The 15,587-nt window shown below is 47.8% G+C and overlaps 1 protein-coding gene across 3 annotated transcripts in view; it reads left to right on the forward strand.

The window, feature by feature from the left end:
- The window catches only part of shisa4 (shisa family member 4), a 105,880-nt gene that overhangs the window by 13,126 nt on the left and 77,167 nt on the right, over window positions 1–15,587 (forward strand). The window lies entirely within an intron of this gene.

Here is a 15,587-nt window from a genome sequence, read left to right on the forward strand (position 1 = left end):
TTGTGAGGCATAGGCTACTGGGCCTGATCTACAATGTCATTCCTGTAACAATACTATTCAAAGTTTGTAGTTGGTGCTGCAACCTCTAAGATATAGGGTAGATCTGGGTCGGGGACTAGTAAGGCTGGTGCTATGGCAAGGGCGTCTTTTAAATCTGTTACTGCAGCTGTGTGCTGCCCAGTCCATTTCGAGGTCGTGTTTTTCTTTAACAATTCGGATAGTGGGGCTGCTTTCGTAGTGAAGCCATCTATATTGTTCTGACATTACCCTACTAGACTGAGGAAAGATCGGAGGGTATTCATGTTTCGGGGCAGTGGGAGGTGCACTGTGGAGTCTATCCTGTAATTGGGCCTTTTCAGGTTGATTTTTGTAGTCTAACGAGTGGAGCAGTGCAAGCAATATAGCTAATAATGTTACATGCTCCTCTTTGGTATTAGTCTTTAACAATAAGTTGTCTACATATTGGACCAGGCACTCAGTCGAGAAAACTTTCTTAGTCCGGTAGCTAGTCATCCATGGAAGATGGATGGGGAATTATGGAAACCCTATTGTAGGCACGTTCAAGTGTATTGCTGTCCCTGGAAGGTAAAGGTGAACTTGTACTGGCAGGACCAATTTAAAGGGATGGACCAGAAACCATTACTGATATCCAATACCGTGAAGAATTTTACCTGGACTCCCTGTCTCATCATGGTGATGGGACTTGTAGCTACAGTGGGAGCCGTGAGTGGAATGACCTTAGTTAATTCCCGATAATTGATCATTAACCTCCATGATCCATCATAGAGGCCATACAGGCCATATCAGTGCGTTGGTTGTTGATGCCGTCCGTCTCAACACCCAGTACTGTAATAGATTATTAATTACTTTGGCCACCTCTGCCTGCCTGGGGAAACCGTCTTGTCTCTGTGGTTTTGGGTCTGGCCCTCCAATTAACACTTCCCTAGGTATCTGGCCATAATCATGCTTATGCTGCTCAAACACCCCTTTGTTTCTTTGAAACATCTTCCTGATGGCTAGGTCACTGCTAATTGTTAAGATATCAAACCAGAATTCCCCTATTGTGCTGACCCTAATAGCATATGCGCCGACTGGAATTATTGACAGCACTCTGCTAATCGTAGCCATTTGCCAAATGCATCGATTAGCTGGATCAAATGAAAGGTTACATTTATTCATGTAATCAGACCCAAGAATGTGTTCAGTGTTGGGGGAAAGTGAACTAACACCACCAGATGATCACACGCAACGTTGCCTAGGCGGATCTATATAGGGGTTATAATGTGTCTCTCCTGTGTCGCGTGAATCCACTGCGTGTGATTGTAGGCGTAGTTGGCCAAGAGATGTCTCTTCAATTTTGATATATTCAGGGTAGTTCGGGAACTTCCGGTATCCCAAAGGAGTTCTATGAGGTGGCCTCTTTCCTTGCCATTAACCAGCGGTCTCCCTACGCTATCCCACCTGGTGCTACAGGCCCAGGTTGGAGAGGCCGGATACCGTCAATCTAGGGTCCAATAGGCAGGGACCATTGTATATAGTGGCAGGTTAGTGCTCATGGTGTGCATGGGGTGACCGAGACCTTTTAGCGGTGGCAGGCAGTGTTCTCGCTTGTATCTAGGAGCTGGCCTAACTGGTGGAGCTGGTGCTCCTGCTTGTCTCGGGTACCATGTATAGGGTGGTGGGGGTCTTTTGCACTCTTGGGGCGAAGTGTCCTGGCTGCCCGCAATTAAAACACGTCCCTTTATCTCTCCCCAGGCTGCTGTGTAAGGTGGACCTGTACCTGTCTGGTGTTGGTGATCCCCTCTAGTCTCGATCTTCCATATTGGACCCTGGTTAGCCTTCGTTGGGAGCATTCTCGCTTCCCTACCTGACCGTGACGTTGGGGGTCCCTGGAACTTCCTGCTCCCAGACTCGAGCTAACCGTCGGAGAACCCATGCTTCACTGTGGATGGTCTCTGCAGGGTCAAAATTAGTGCAGTCTTTCTTGCTTTCCTATGTGGTGTGCGATACTAATATCCTAGCCTATTTGGATGAATCAGCTTCACTTAATCCAGCCCAATCTAATTCCCCATACACTCCCATGAAGTGGGTCCATAAACGACCAACAAAGGCAGTCGGATGTTCCCCATTCCTCTCTACATTTATTTAACCCATCTACAGGATCCCCTTTATTAAATCCTACTGCAGTCAATATCACTTCCTTGATCTCGCTTGAGGCTCCTTCCCTGACATTTTGAAGGGCTAGCAGGGCAGAGCGTACAGAATTGCTTAAGCAATTCTGTACACTCTGCTTAGGTGTCCCGTTTGGCCACAACTTGCTGTGGCTGACCCACAATGCCATTAGGGAGGGAATTCCGGGCTTTTGACCCAGCCACTGTGAAGGAACAGCGATATAGTTTCAAGTCAGGACAGTGAGTAGCTTGGAAAGGAAGTTACAGGTGGTATCTGGTAGACAACGTTGGCCGAGTTGCAAGAGTATTTACTGTGTACCTGGTGGATGGTATTCTCACGTGTGATGATGTCATCCATGTCGATGACCCAGCATGTCTTGCAGAGTTTGCTGTGGCAGGTTTGTGTGGTATTGTGGTCACTGTTCTCCTGAAGGCTGGGTAGTTTGCTGCGAACAATGGTCTGTTTGAGGTTGCATGGTTGTCTGAAGGCAAGAAGTGGGGGTGGCCCTGGCGAGATGTTCGTCTTCATCAATGATATGTTGAAGACTCCGGAGAAGATGTCGTAGCTTCTCCGGTCCTGGGAAGTACTGGGCGATGAAGGACGACAGATACTGGACGACAGAGACTCATAGCCAAGTTCCGCACACATGAGGACGGTCTCAACAGGGATCTTGGGTTCATGTCACACTATCTGTAACCCCTGTGACTTGCCTGGGTTTGCAAAACCTCACTTACTGTACTGTCTGGAGACAATACACATCTCTTTAACTTGTGATCAGTGCTCCTTCCACTCACATTGTCGGCCACTTTAAGACTTGAATAGCAGGTTAGGTGTAAAGATTTGCATTCTAATCCGTAACCTGTAAACTGTCTGTGTTTTATACGCTCTGTCTGAGGCCAGAACTCTCCATTCACCTGACGAAGAGTTTAACCTCGAAAGCTTGTGAGTTTACTATCAAATAAATCGGGTGGACTTAAACCTGGTGTTGTCAGACTTCTTACTGTGTTTACCCCAGTCCAACGCCGGCATCTCCACATCATGACTCCTTAGATTATGGCAGGCTTTAGGGAATCAGGAGACCAATTAATTGCCACAGTATTCCTATCCTCTGACCTGCTGTTTGGATAGGGAGGAAACTGGAGCACCTGGAGGAAACCCACGCAGGCACAGGGAGAATGTGCAGACTCCATATAGGTAGTGACCTAAGGCCGAATGGAACCTTGGTTTCTGGTACTGTGAGGCCAACTGCACTAACTACCATGCCGCTGGGGTACCCGTATAACTAAAACATATAACCTCCCTATTTTTATTCAATTTCCCTTGCGATAAATGATAACATTCATTTAACGTTTCTAATTACTTGCTGTATATTAGTCTTTTGTGATCATGCACGAGGGCATCCAGATCCGTCTGCATCTCAGAGCTCTGCAATCTCTCATCTCTTGTCCCTTTGTAGCTCTTTATGTCCTCCTCACAATTACTTTCCTATCTGTGTGTCATCAGCAAATTTGGCAATCATCACTTCAGTCCCTTCATTCAAGTCATTGATATAAATTGTAAACAGTTGAGATACCAGCTCTGATCCCTGTGGCATACCACTCATTACATCTTGCTAACCTGAAAAAGACCCATTTCTGCCCACTCTCTGTTTCCTGTCAGTCAGCAGCCCTGTACCATAAACTTTTATTTTCTAAGCTACTTTATCAAACACCCTTTGGAAATCTTAGTACATCCATCTTTTATGAACAGCATATGTGACTTCCTCAGAATTCAAACATGGGCAAAAGAGCTGAATTCCAGAGTTGAGCTGAGTGTTCTCCCTTAACCAGTATTGGGGTAGGTGGGACCTGTTCGGGCGGGATGGGGTTGGTCTGAACCGTGCTGGGACCAGAGTGCTGGCGAATCGAGTAAAGAGGACTGTAGACAGGGCTTTAAACTAATTAGGGGGGGGGAGGGTGCGAAGGTAGGTGACCTTACGAGGTCTAAAGTTAAGGAGAGTGTACATGTAAGGGAAGAGGCCGAGGATGTCCCAATAATAGAGGGAGTAGGGGGCGTGAGTATAGTTGGTGGCATTGCGGCAAATAGGGTCCAGGTGAAGGCTGGAATGAAAGCACTTTATCTGAATGCACGAAGCATTCGGAATAAAGTGGATGAGCTGATGGCGCAGATCGACGCAAATGGATACGATCTGGTGGCCATTACAGAGACGGGGCTGCAGGGTGACAGGGACTAGGAGATGAATGTACAGGGCTATCAAGTGTTTAGGAAGGATAGGCAGGAGGGAAAAGGGGGGGGCTTGGCACTGCTGATTAAGGATAGCATCACGGTGGTAGCAAGGGATGATATTGGAGCCAAGGAGCAGAGGGTGGAATCGTTGTGGGTGGAGATTAGGAACAGCAAAGGGAGGAAGACGCTGGTGGGTGTCGTCTATAGGCCTCCGAATAATGATCTGGAGGTGGGGCGGGCTGTTAACGCGCAAATAAGTGCGGTGTGCAGGAATGGGACGGCCGTAGTTATGGGGGATTTCAATCTGCATATTGATTGGTCGACCCATGTTGGACGTGGGGGGCTCGAGGAAGAGTTCTTGGAGTGCTGCCGGGATAGTTTCCTCGAACAGTGTGTGTTGGAGCCGACGAGGGAGCGAGCTATCTTGGATCTGGTGCTATGTAATGAAGTGGGTAGAATTAGGGACCTTGTGGTGAAGGATCCTCTTGGGGAGAGTGATCATTGTATGGTGGAGTTTCTGGTGCAGATGGAGGAGGAGAAAGTGGGTTCCCGGACACGCGTCCTTTGTTTGAATAGAGGGGAGTACGGTAGGATGAGAGAAGAATTGGCGAATGTGGACTGGGAGAGCGCGTTGGAGGGAGGGTCTGTTGAGGAGCAGTGGAGGATCTTTAAGGAGATCTTTCTTGGTGCTCAGCGGAAATTTATTCCGATGGTCAAAAAGGATATTAGGGGGAGAGGTAATAAGCCGTGGATAACGAAGGAGGTGAAGGAAAGTGTTAAACTAAAAGCAGAGGAATTTAGAGTAGCTAAGAGTAGTGGGCGAGAAGAGGATTGGGAGAGGTTTAAATGTCAACAAAGATTGACAAAGAAGTTGATAAAGAAGGGTAGGAGAAACTATGAAGCTGGGCTAGCGCTTAATATAAAGAAGGATAGCAAGAGTTTTTATAAATATATAAAAAGGAAGAGGCTGGCTAGGGTGAATGTTGGTCCTTTAGAGGATGAGAAAGGGGACCTAGTGGTAGGGGATGGGGATATGGCTAAGGTATTGAATAACTTTTTTGTTTCTGTCTTCACGGAGGAGGACGTGAATAATTTGCCGGGTGTTAGCGATGGAAAGGTGGTAGGACTGGAGGGTCTTAATGACATTACTGTTACTAGAAAGGCGGTGCTCGACAGACTGGAGGGGCTGATTGCGGACAAGTCCCCAGGACCGGATGGAATGCATCTGAGGGTTCTGAAAGAAATGGCGGAGGTGATAGTGGATGCCTTGGTGGTTATTTTCCAAATGTCGCTGGATTCCGGGGAAGTGCCGGATGATTGGAAAACGGCTAATGTTATGCCGTTGTTTAAGAAGGGTGCCAGGCAAAAGGCGGGGAATTATAGGCCGGTTAGCTTAACGTCTGTGGTAGGTAAAATGTTAGAATCTGTCATTAAGGAGGAAATTGCGAGGCATCTTGAAGGGAATTGCTTGATAGAGCAGACGCAGCACGGTTTCATTAAAGGGAAGTCGTGTCTGACAAATTTACTGGAGTTCTATGAGGATGTGTCTAGGGCGGTGGATAGAGGAGAGCCGGTGAATGTGGTCTTTCTAGATTTTCAGAAGGCGTTTGACAAAGTGCCTCACAAGAGGTTATTGCAGAAGGTCGAGGGACATGGAGTTGGGGGTAGGGTGTTAGCGTGGATAGAGGATTGGTTGTCAAATAGGAGGCAGAGAGTGGGGGTCAACAGGTGCTATTCGGATTGGCGGATGGTGACTAGTGGAGTGCCCCAGGGGTCGGTGCTGGGGCCTCAGCTTTTTACCATTTATATAGATGATCTGGAGGAGGGAACCGAGTGTAGAGTGTCGAAATTTGCTGATGACACCAAGATTGGGGGAACGGCAAATTGTGCAGAGGGTGTGGAGAGTCTGCAGAAGGATCTAGATAGGCTGGGCGAATGGGCCAGGAAATGGCAAATGGAATTTAATGTTGGCAAGTGTGAGGTGGTCCAGTTTGGTAGGAAGAATGGTAGGAAGGACTATTACTTACAGGGCGAAAAACTGCAGCAGGCGACGGTGCAGAGGGACCTCGGGGTCCTTGTGCATGAGTCGCAAAAACCCAGCTTGCAGGTGCAACAGGTGGTCAAAGAACAACAAAGAACAACACAGCACGGGAAACAGGCCCTTCGGCCCAACGAGCCCGCGCCGCCGTCCCATTGTCTCAGTGACCTATTCATGATTTTAGTCTACGCCTAATGTGCGAGGATCAGGGAGGTCCAATATAGGGACAATTTGTTACCCAATCAATCAGCCTAAAAGCGCATCTTTGGGATGTGGGAGGAAACCGGAGCACCCGGAGGAAACCCATGCAACTACGGGGAGAACGCGCAAACTCCCACAGACACAGGCCCAAATCCATGTGTCCGCACAGCAACAGAGATAGTCTCTGAGCTGTCATGTTGCCCTCGAGATGGTCCAGTTTAAGCACACTAACGACATGAAGCAATAGGCAACTCCCGAAGCAACATCCAAGAGCAGCCCACATGCCGCATGCATGCCCCTTGCTGGTCAACAAGGTGGACTTAAATGCCTGTGGAGACAAAAAATTCATTATTAAACAGGCAAAGACTGTAACATCCCTGAGGCAAAAACGGATTCCCAAGCCTACAATGTTAAGCAAGGCCTGCTATATCCCCCTATATGTAGACCGCTCATGTGGCTGTCTAAGTGACTCTTAAACAACCCCAGCGTGCCTGCTTCCACCACCTTACTCGGCAGTGCATTCCACACCCCCACTACCCTTTGCGTGAAAAACTGCCCTCTAATATTTGTCTTATACCTAGCCCCCCTCACCCTAAGCCCGTGACCCCTTGTTCTATCCATTTCTAATAGCGGAAAATAGCACTTGGAGTACTGTGTGCAGTTCTGGTCCCCGCATTACAAGAAGGATGTGGAGGCGTTGGAGAGGGTGCAGAGGAGGTTTACTAGGATGTTGCCTGGTATGGTGGGGAGGTCCTATGAGGAGAGACTGAGGGATCTAGGGTTGTTTTCGTTGGAAAGAAGGCGGCTAAGAGGGGATCTTATTGAAACATATAAGATGATTAGAGGTTTAGATAGGGTGGATAGTGATAGCCTTTTTCCTCGGATGGAGAAAGCTAGCACGAGGGGGCATGGCTTTAAATTAAGGGGGGGTAGCTACAGGACGGATGTCAGGGGTAGGTTCTTTACCCAGCGGGTGGTGAGGGATTGGAATGCCCTGCCTGCTGCAGTTGTAAATGCGTCTAGTTTGGGGGCGTTTAAGAGATCTCTGGATAGGTTTATGGACGAAAAGGGATTGGTATAGGCTAGTGGGTCATTGTTTTTGTAACTGGTCGGCGCAACATCGTGGGCCGAAGGGCCTGTTCTGCGCTGTAATGTTCTATGTTCTATGTTCTATGAAAAAGCTTACCACCATTTACTCTATCTATCCCCTTCATAATCTTATAAACCTCTATTAGATCCCCCCTCAGCCGACGTCTCTCAAGGGAAAACAGCCCAAGTTCGTTCAATCTTTCCTCGTAAGACAGCCCTTCCATACCAGGCAGCATCCTGGTAAATCTCCTCTGCACTCTCTCCAGGATCTCTACATCCTTCCGGTAGTACGGCGACCAGAACTGGACGCAGTACTCCAAGTGAGGCCTAACCAACGTTCTATACAACTGCAACATCAGACTCCTACTCTTATATTCTATACCCCTTCCTATGAAGGCTAACATACCATACGCTTTCCTCATCACATTCTGCACCTGCACCGACACCTTCAGGGACTTGTGCACTTGCACCCCCAGGTCTCTCTGCGTATCTATACTCCGGATAGTTCTACCTTTTATCGTATGACTCCCCTCCACATTATTCCGGCCAAAGTGCATCACCTCGCATTTCTCTGGATTAAATTCCATTTGCCATCTATCTGCCCAATCTACCAGCCTGTCTATGTCCTGTTGCATTGCCAGGCACTGCTCCTCAGTACCCGCCAATCCAACCATCTTAGTGTCATCAGCAAATTTGCTGATCACACCACCTACCCCCTCTTCCAAGTCATTAATATATACTACAAGTAGAAGAGGTCCTAGTACCGAGCCCTGCGGCACACCACTGGTGACAGACCTCCAATTGGAAAAGGAGCCTTCCACTACTACCCGCTGCCTCCTCCTCCCAAGCCAGTTCTCCACCCATCTACATACCTGGCCTTGTATCCCATGAGCCTCAGGAAGGCGAATGGGATGCTGGCCTTCATAGCGAGGGGGATTGAATATAAAAGTAGGGAGGTCTTGCTGCAGCTGTATAGGGCATTGGTGAGGCCGCAACTGGAGTACTGTGTGCATTTTTGGGCGCCGCACCTGCGCAAAGATATTTTGGTCTTGGAGGGAGTGCAGAGGAGGTTTACTAGGCTGATACCGGGGTTGAGCTATGAGGAGAGGCTGAATAAACTGGGCTTGTACTCGTTAGAGTTTAGAAGAATGAGGGGAGATCTCATTGAGACGTATAAGATGATGAATGGGATGGATAGGATAGAGGTGGAAAGACTCTTCCCGCTCAAAAAAGACAGTAGGACTAGGGGGCACAGCCTCAAGATAAAAGGGGGGCGGTTTAGAACGAAGTTGAGGAGGAACTTCTTCACTCAAAGGGTGGTGAATCTCTGGAATTCTCTGCCCGTTGAAGTGGTGGAGGCTGCCTCGCTAAATATTTTTAAGACGCGGGTTGATGGGTTTTTGATAAGAGAGGGGATTAAGGGTTATGGGGAGAGGGCGGGAAAGTGGAACTGAGCAGCGACAGATCAGCCATGATCTTATTGAATGGCGCGGCAGGCTCGAAGGGCTGGATGGCCTACTCCTGCTCCTATTTCTTATGTTCTTATGTTCTTATTAACATTAAGGCAGCATTTCACCAAGTATCGCATCAAGGAACCCAAGCAAAACTGAAGTCAATGGGGAAAATTCTGCTGGTTGGAATCATACCTGGCACAAAGGAAGCTGGTTTTGGTTGTTGGATGTCATTAATTTCAGCTCCAAGACATCACTGTAAGAATTTCTCAGGATATTGTCATAGAATCATAGAGACTTACAGCATAAAAACAGGCCCTTTGGCCCAACAGGGGGTGGCACAGTGGTTACTACTGCTGCCTCACAGCACCAGGTACCCCGGGTTCAATTCCAGCCTTGGTCACTGCCTGTGTGGAATTTGCACATCCTGCTGTGTCTGCATGGGTTTCCTCTGGGTGCTCCGGTTTCCTCCCACAGTCCAAAGATATGCAGGTTAGATTGACCATAGTAAATTGCCCATTAGTGCCAGGGGGACTAGCTAGGGTAGATGCATGGCATTATGGAGATAAGGCCTGGGTGGGATTGTGGTCGGTGCAGACTCAATGGGCCCAATGGCCTCCTTCTGCACTGTAGAATTCTAAGATTCTATGAACTTATCCATGCTGCCCAGTTTTTACCACTAAGCTAGTCCCAATTGCCTGCGTTTGGCTCATATCCCTCGATGCCCATCTTACCCATGTAACTATCTAAATACTTTTTAAAAGACAAAATTGTACATGCCACTTTTACTGCCCAACCATCATTAGCTGTTTCATCAATGACCTTCCTTCCATCATAAGGTCATGAGTGGGAATATTCAGTGATGATTGCACAATGTTCAACGTCATTTGCAGCTACTCGGATACTGAAGCAGTCCATGTGCATGAGTCACAAAAACCCAGCTTGCAGGCGCAGCAGGTGGTCAGGAAGGCGAATGGGATGCTGGCCTTCATAGCGAAGGGGATTGAATATAAAAGTAGGGAGGTCTTGCTGCAGCTGTATAGGGCATTGGTGAGGCCGCAGCTGGAGTACTGTGTGCAGTTTTGGGCGCCGCACCTGCGCAAAGATATTTTGGCCTTGGAGGGAGTGCAGAGGAGGTTTACTAGGCTGATACCGGAGTTGAGGGGGCTGAGCTATGAGGAGAGGCTGAATAAACTAGGCTTGTACTCGTTGGAGTTTAGAAGAATGAGGGGAGATCTCATTGAGACGTATAAGATGATGAATGGGATGGATAGGATAGAGGTGGAGAGACTCTTCCCGCTCAGAAAGGATAGCAGGACTAGGGGGCACAGCCTCAAGATAAAGGGGGGGCGTTTTAGAACGGAGTTGAGGAGGAACTTCTTCATTCAAAGGGTGGTGAATCTCTGGAATTCTCTACCCGTTGAAGTGGTGGAGGCTGCCTCGCTAAATATTTTCAAGAAGCGGGTTGATGGGTTTTTGATAAGAGAGGGGATTAAGGGTTATGGGGAGAGGGCGGGAAAGTGGAACTGAGCCACGACAGATCAGCCATGATCTTATTGAATGGCGGGGCAGGCTCGAAGGGCCAGATGGCCTACTCCTGCTCCTATTTCTTATGTTCTTATGTTCTTATGGCCTAATGTACCACAGAGGTCCCGGGCAATGACGATTTCAAACGAGAGAGAATCCAACCATTAGTCTCATTAGTGACTGACAACATGGTTTTGTACGAGGGAAGGGCCGTGGATGTCATGTACATGGATTTTACGAAAGCATTTGACAAGATCTCTCATTGCAGACTGGTGCAAAAGGTTAAATCTCATGAGATCAAAGGGGAACTAGCCAGATGGCTACAGAACTGGCTTGGCCATAGAAGACAGAGGGTAGCAGTGGAGGGGTCTTTTTCTGATTGGAGGTCTGTGACTAGTGGTGTTCCGCAGGGTTCTGTACTGGGACCTCTGCTATTGTGATATGTATAAATGATTTGGAAGAAAATGTAGCTGGTCTGACTAGTAAGTTTGCGGAAAGATTGCTGGAGTTGCGAATAGTGATAAACATTGTCAGAGAGTACAGCAGGATATAGATAGGCTGGAAAATTGGGCGGAGAAATGGCAGATGGAATTTAAACCAGATAAATACGAAGTGATGCATTTTGGTAGATCTAATGCAGGGAGGAGCTACACAATAAATGGCAGAACCATCAGGAGTATAGACACACAGAGGGATCTGGGTGTGCAAGTCCACAAATCCTTAAAGGTGGAAAAGGTGGTGAAGAAGACAAATGGCATGCTTGTCTTTATTGGACAGGGCATAGAGTATAAAAGTTGGCATGTGACTTTGTAGTTATATAGAACATTGGTTAGGCCACATCTGGAATACTGCATCTAATTCTGGTCGCCACACTACCGGAAGGAACATAAGAACATAAGAAGAACATAAGAAATAGGAGCAGGAGTAGGCCAACTAGCCCTTCGAGCCTGCCCCGCCATTCAATAAGATCATGGCTGATCTGTCGTGGCTCAGTTCCACATTCCTGCCCTCTCCCCATAACCCTTAATCCCCTCTCTTATCAAAAACCCATCAACCCGCGTCTTAAAAATATTTAGCGAGGTAGCCTCCACCACTTCAACGGGCAGAGAATTCCAGAGATTCACCACCCTTTGAGTGACGAAGTTCCTCCTCAACTCTGTTCTAAACCGCCCCCCCTTTATCTTGAGGCTGTGCCCCCTAGTCCTGCTATCCTTTCTGAGCGGGAAGAGTCTCTCCACCTCTATCCTATCCATCCCATTCATCATCTTATACGTCTCAATGAGATCTCCCCTCATTCTTCTAAACTCTAACGAGTACAAGCCTAATTTAGTCAGCCTCTCCTCATAGCTCAACCCCCTCAACTCCGGCATCAGCCTAGTAAACCTCCTCTGCACTCCCTCCAAGGCCAAAATATCCTTGCGTAAGTACGGTGCCCAAAACTGCACACAGTACTCCAGCTGCAGCCTCACCAATGCCCTATACAGCCGCAGCAAGACCTCCCTACTTTTATATTCAATCCCCCTCGCGATGAAGGCCAGCATCCCATTCGCCTTCCTGACCACCTGCTGCACCTGCAAGCTGGGTTTTTGCGACTCATGCACAAGGACCCCGAGGTCCCTCTGCACCGTCGCCTGCTGCAGTTTTTCTCCACGTAAGTAATAATCCTTCCTACCGTTATTCCTACCAAAGTGGACCACCTCGCACTTACCAACATTAAATTCCATTTGCCATTTCCTGGCCCATTCGCCCAGCCTATCTAGATCCTTCTGTAGACTCTCCCCACCCTCCGCACAATTTGCCTTTCCCCCAATTTTGGTGTCATCAGCAAATTTCGACACCCTACACTTGGTTCCCTCCTCCAGATCATCTATATAAATGGTAAATAGCTGAGGCCCCAGCACCGACCCCTGGGGCACTCCACTAGTCACCATCAGCCAATCCGAATAGCACCCATTGACCCCCACTCTCTGCCTCCTATTTGACAACCAGTCCTCTATCCACGCTAACACCCTACCCCCAACTCCATGCCCCCTGACCTTCTGCAATAACCTCTTGTGAGGTACCTTGTCAAACGCCTTCTGAAAATCAAGACCGACCACATCCACCGGCTCTCCTCTATCCACCGCCCTAGACACATCCTCATAGAACTCCAGTAAATTTGTCAGACGTGGGGGCTTTGGAGAGAGTGCAGAAAAGTTGTACCAGGAAGTTGCCTGGTATGGAGGGTATTAGCTATGAGGTGAGATTGAGTAAACTAGGATGTTCTCCCTGGAAAGACGGAAGTTGAGGGGCGACCTAATAGAAGTTTATAAAATTATGAAGACATTGATAGGGTGAACAGTTGGAATCTTTTTTCCATGTCAGAAATGACAAACACAAGGGGTCACAAGTTCAAGTTAAGGGGGGCAAGGTTCAATACGAATATGCGGGGAACGTATTTTATACTGAGGGTGGTGGGGGCCTGGAATGCACTCCCAAGTAAGGATCATTTAAGACTTATTTAGATAGCCACATGAACAGACTGAGAATAGCGGGATACAAACGGATGTTCTAATTAGGAACACATGATTGGTGCAGGCTTGGAGGGCCAAAGGGCCTATTCCTGTGCTGTACTGTTCTTTGTTCTTTGCTCAACCATTGCCCCTTACATTCAGTGGGCAGCATGTGGTTAGCACTGCTGTCTCACAGCGCCAGGGACCCGGGTTTTATTCCAGTCTTCGGTGACTGTGTGGATAATGCACATTCTCCCCATGTCTGTGTGGGTTTTTTCTGGTTAGCTCCGGTTTCCTACCACAGTCCAAAAATATATAAGTTAGGTGGATTGCCCATGATAACTTGTCCCTTAGAGTCCAGAGATTTGCAGGTTAGGGGGACTGGCTATGCTAAATTCCCCCATAATGTCCTAAGGTGTTTAGGTTAGGTGGATTAACCATGGTAAATGCACAGGGTTACAGAGATATGGCGGTGGGGGTGCTGGGTAGATACTCTTTGAGAGTTCGGTGCAGAATCGATGGGCCTTCTGTAGGGGTTCTATGGTGTTACTATCACTGAATTTCCCTCTATCAACATTCTGGGTGCTACCATTGACTAGAAACTGAACTGGGCTAGCTGTATAAATACAATGGTTACAAGAGCAGGTCAGATGCTAAGAATCCTATGGCACGTAACTCACCTCCTGGATCCCCAGAGCCTGTCCATCATCTATCTACAAGGCACAAGCCAAGAATAGGATGGTACACTGTCCCCTTGTCTGGATGAATGCAACTCCAACAACACTCAAGAAACTTGTTATCATCCAGGACAAAGCAGCCCATTCGATTGACATCTCATCCACAAACATTCCCTCCCTCCATTACTGACTCACAGTGACAGCCATGTGTACCAGCCTGAAAGACAATGGCAGATCCCCCTCCAAACCAGTTATTGTCCTGACTTGGAAAAATATCGCTGTTCCTTCGCTACTGCTGTGTCAAAATTCTGGAGCTCTTTTCTTAACAGCACAGTTGATGTACCTACACTGCATGGACTGCTGCGGTCCAGGAAGGCAACTCACCACCACCTTGCTTAAGGGCAGTTAGCAATGGGGAATAGATGCTGGACCTGCGACACCCACATCCCATGAATGAATAAAAAACGTTTACAGACAGTTGATCTAAAAAATTGTGAGAAGTTGGATATAAGGAATGTGCCACAGACAGGATTTTGAATGATAAATAGATGCATGTTAGCTCACCACCTTTCTCCTTATAATTAGTTGCTAATTTAAATGAAGATACATAACTATTTTGAAGTGAATGCTTGTTATCTTTCAAGGTGCTTGTGTGTGTTTGATTGCACACTTGTATTATTAATCTTGCCTTTACAGCCTTTTCTAATTCACTGGCTGATACGTTCCACCTATATTAACTTTACTCCCATTGTTAATGTTTCTAAACACCAGGAATGTCTGGACCACCTAACTGGCTGTTGCTACAGAATTATGATCATTACCCTGTTCCTCTTGGATCTCTCAGATTGTAACTTAAGTCACAATTCTTCTGTGTGGGAGGGCCATATTAAATATTTCCTAAGAATTGAAATATTTTTCATCACTCTTACTTTTTCTTGATAGATAAGGTTCAACTTGAAGTAAAGCAAGCTGTGTTTTTTACACATTGGATCTGATTTTACCATCAAGTTGTGCGAAAACTTGGTAAATTTGGGCTTGAGATGAGTAGCGCGATCCGCTGTCACCTCCGAGCCAGTTCCCCTTTTACCAAGGCCCAAAAATGGCCGTGATTGGGATCGTGCCTGAAACGGAAATTTGCATGCATTTAAATTGATTTAATGGGCTGCACACCCAACCTTACTGGCACTTCCCCCTTTACCACTGCATTCACACATCTAGATTCAGCGCAAAGCAGACATGCTCTACAAAAGTCCGATTCAGACGCTCCAGTTAATAAGGAGGTAAGTGCCTAGTATCTGACAGCTCTCTGCTTGAGATTGGTGGTGGTGGGGGAAAGGTGGGTCTGTTGGCTCTGTTTGAAATTGTGTGGGGGGGAGTGGGATAGAGGGGGAATCCTCTACCACTCTGCCTGTGATCAGTGAGTGGGAAGGTTGGGGTCCGTTGCCACATTGCCTGTGATCAGTAAGTGGGAGGGAGGTGTCTGTTGCCACTCTGCCTGTGATCAGTGAAGGGGAAGGGGGGGGTTCGCTGCCATTCTGCCTGTGATCAGTGAGGGGGAAGGGGGGATCTGCTTCCACTCTGCCTGTGATCAGTGAGGATTGGGAGGGTGCTGCCACTCTGCACGTGATCAACACTCTGCATGTGATGTGAGAAAGAAGGAGAGTCCTCTGCCACTCTGCCTGAGATCAGTGCGGGGGAGGGGGAGTGGAGAGGC

The sequence above is a fragment of the Carcharhinus amblyrhynchos genome, chromosome 22 (assembly GCF_965287045.1).
Source record: "Carcharhinus amblyrhynchos chromosome 22, sCarAmb.v2.hapA, whole genome shotgun sequence".
In the NCBI taxonomy this organism is placed as follows: Eukaryota; Metazoa; Chordata; class Chondrichthyes; order Carcharhiniformes; family Carcharhinidae; genus Carcharhinus; species Carcharhinus amblyrhynchos.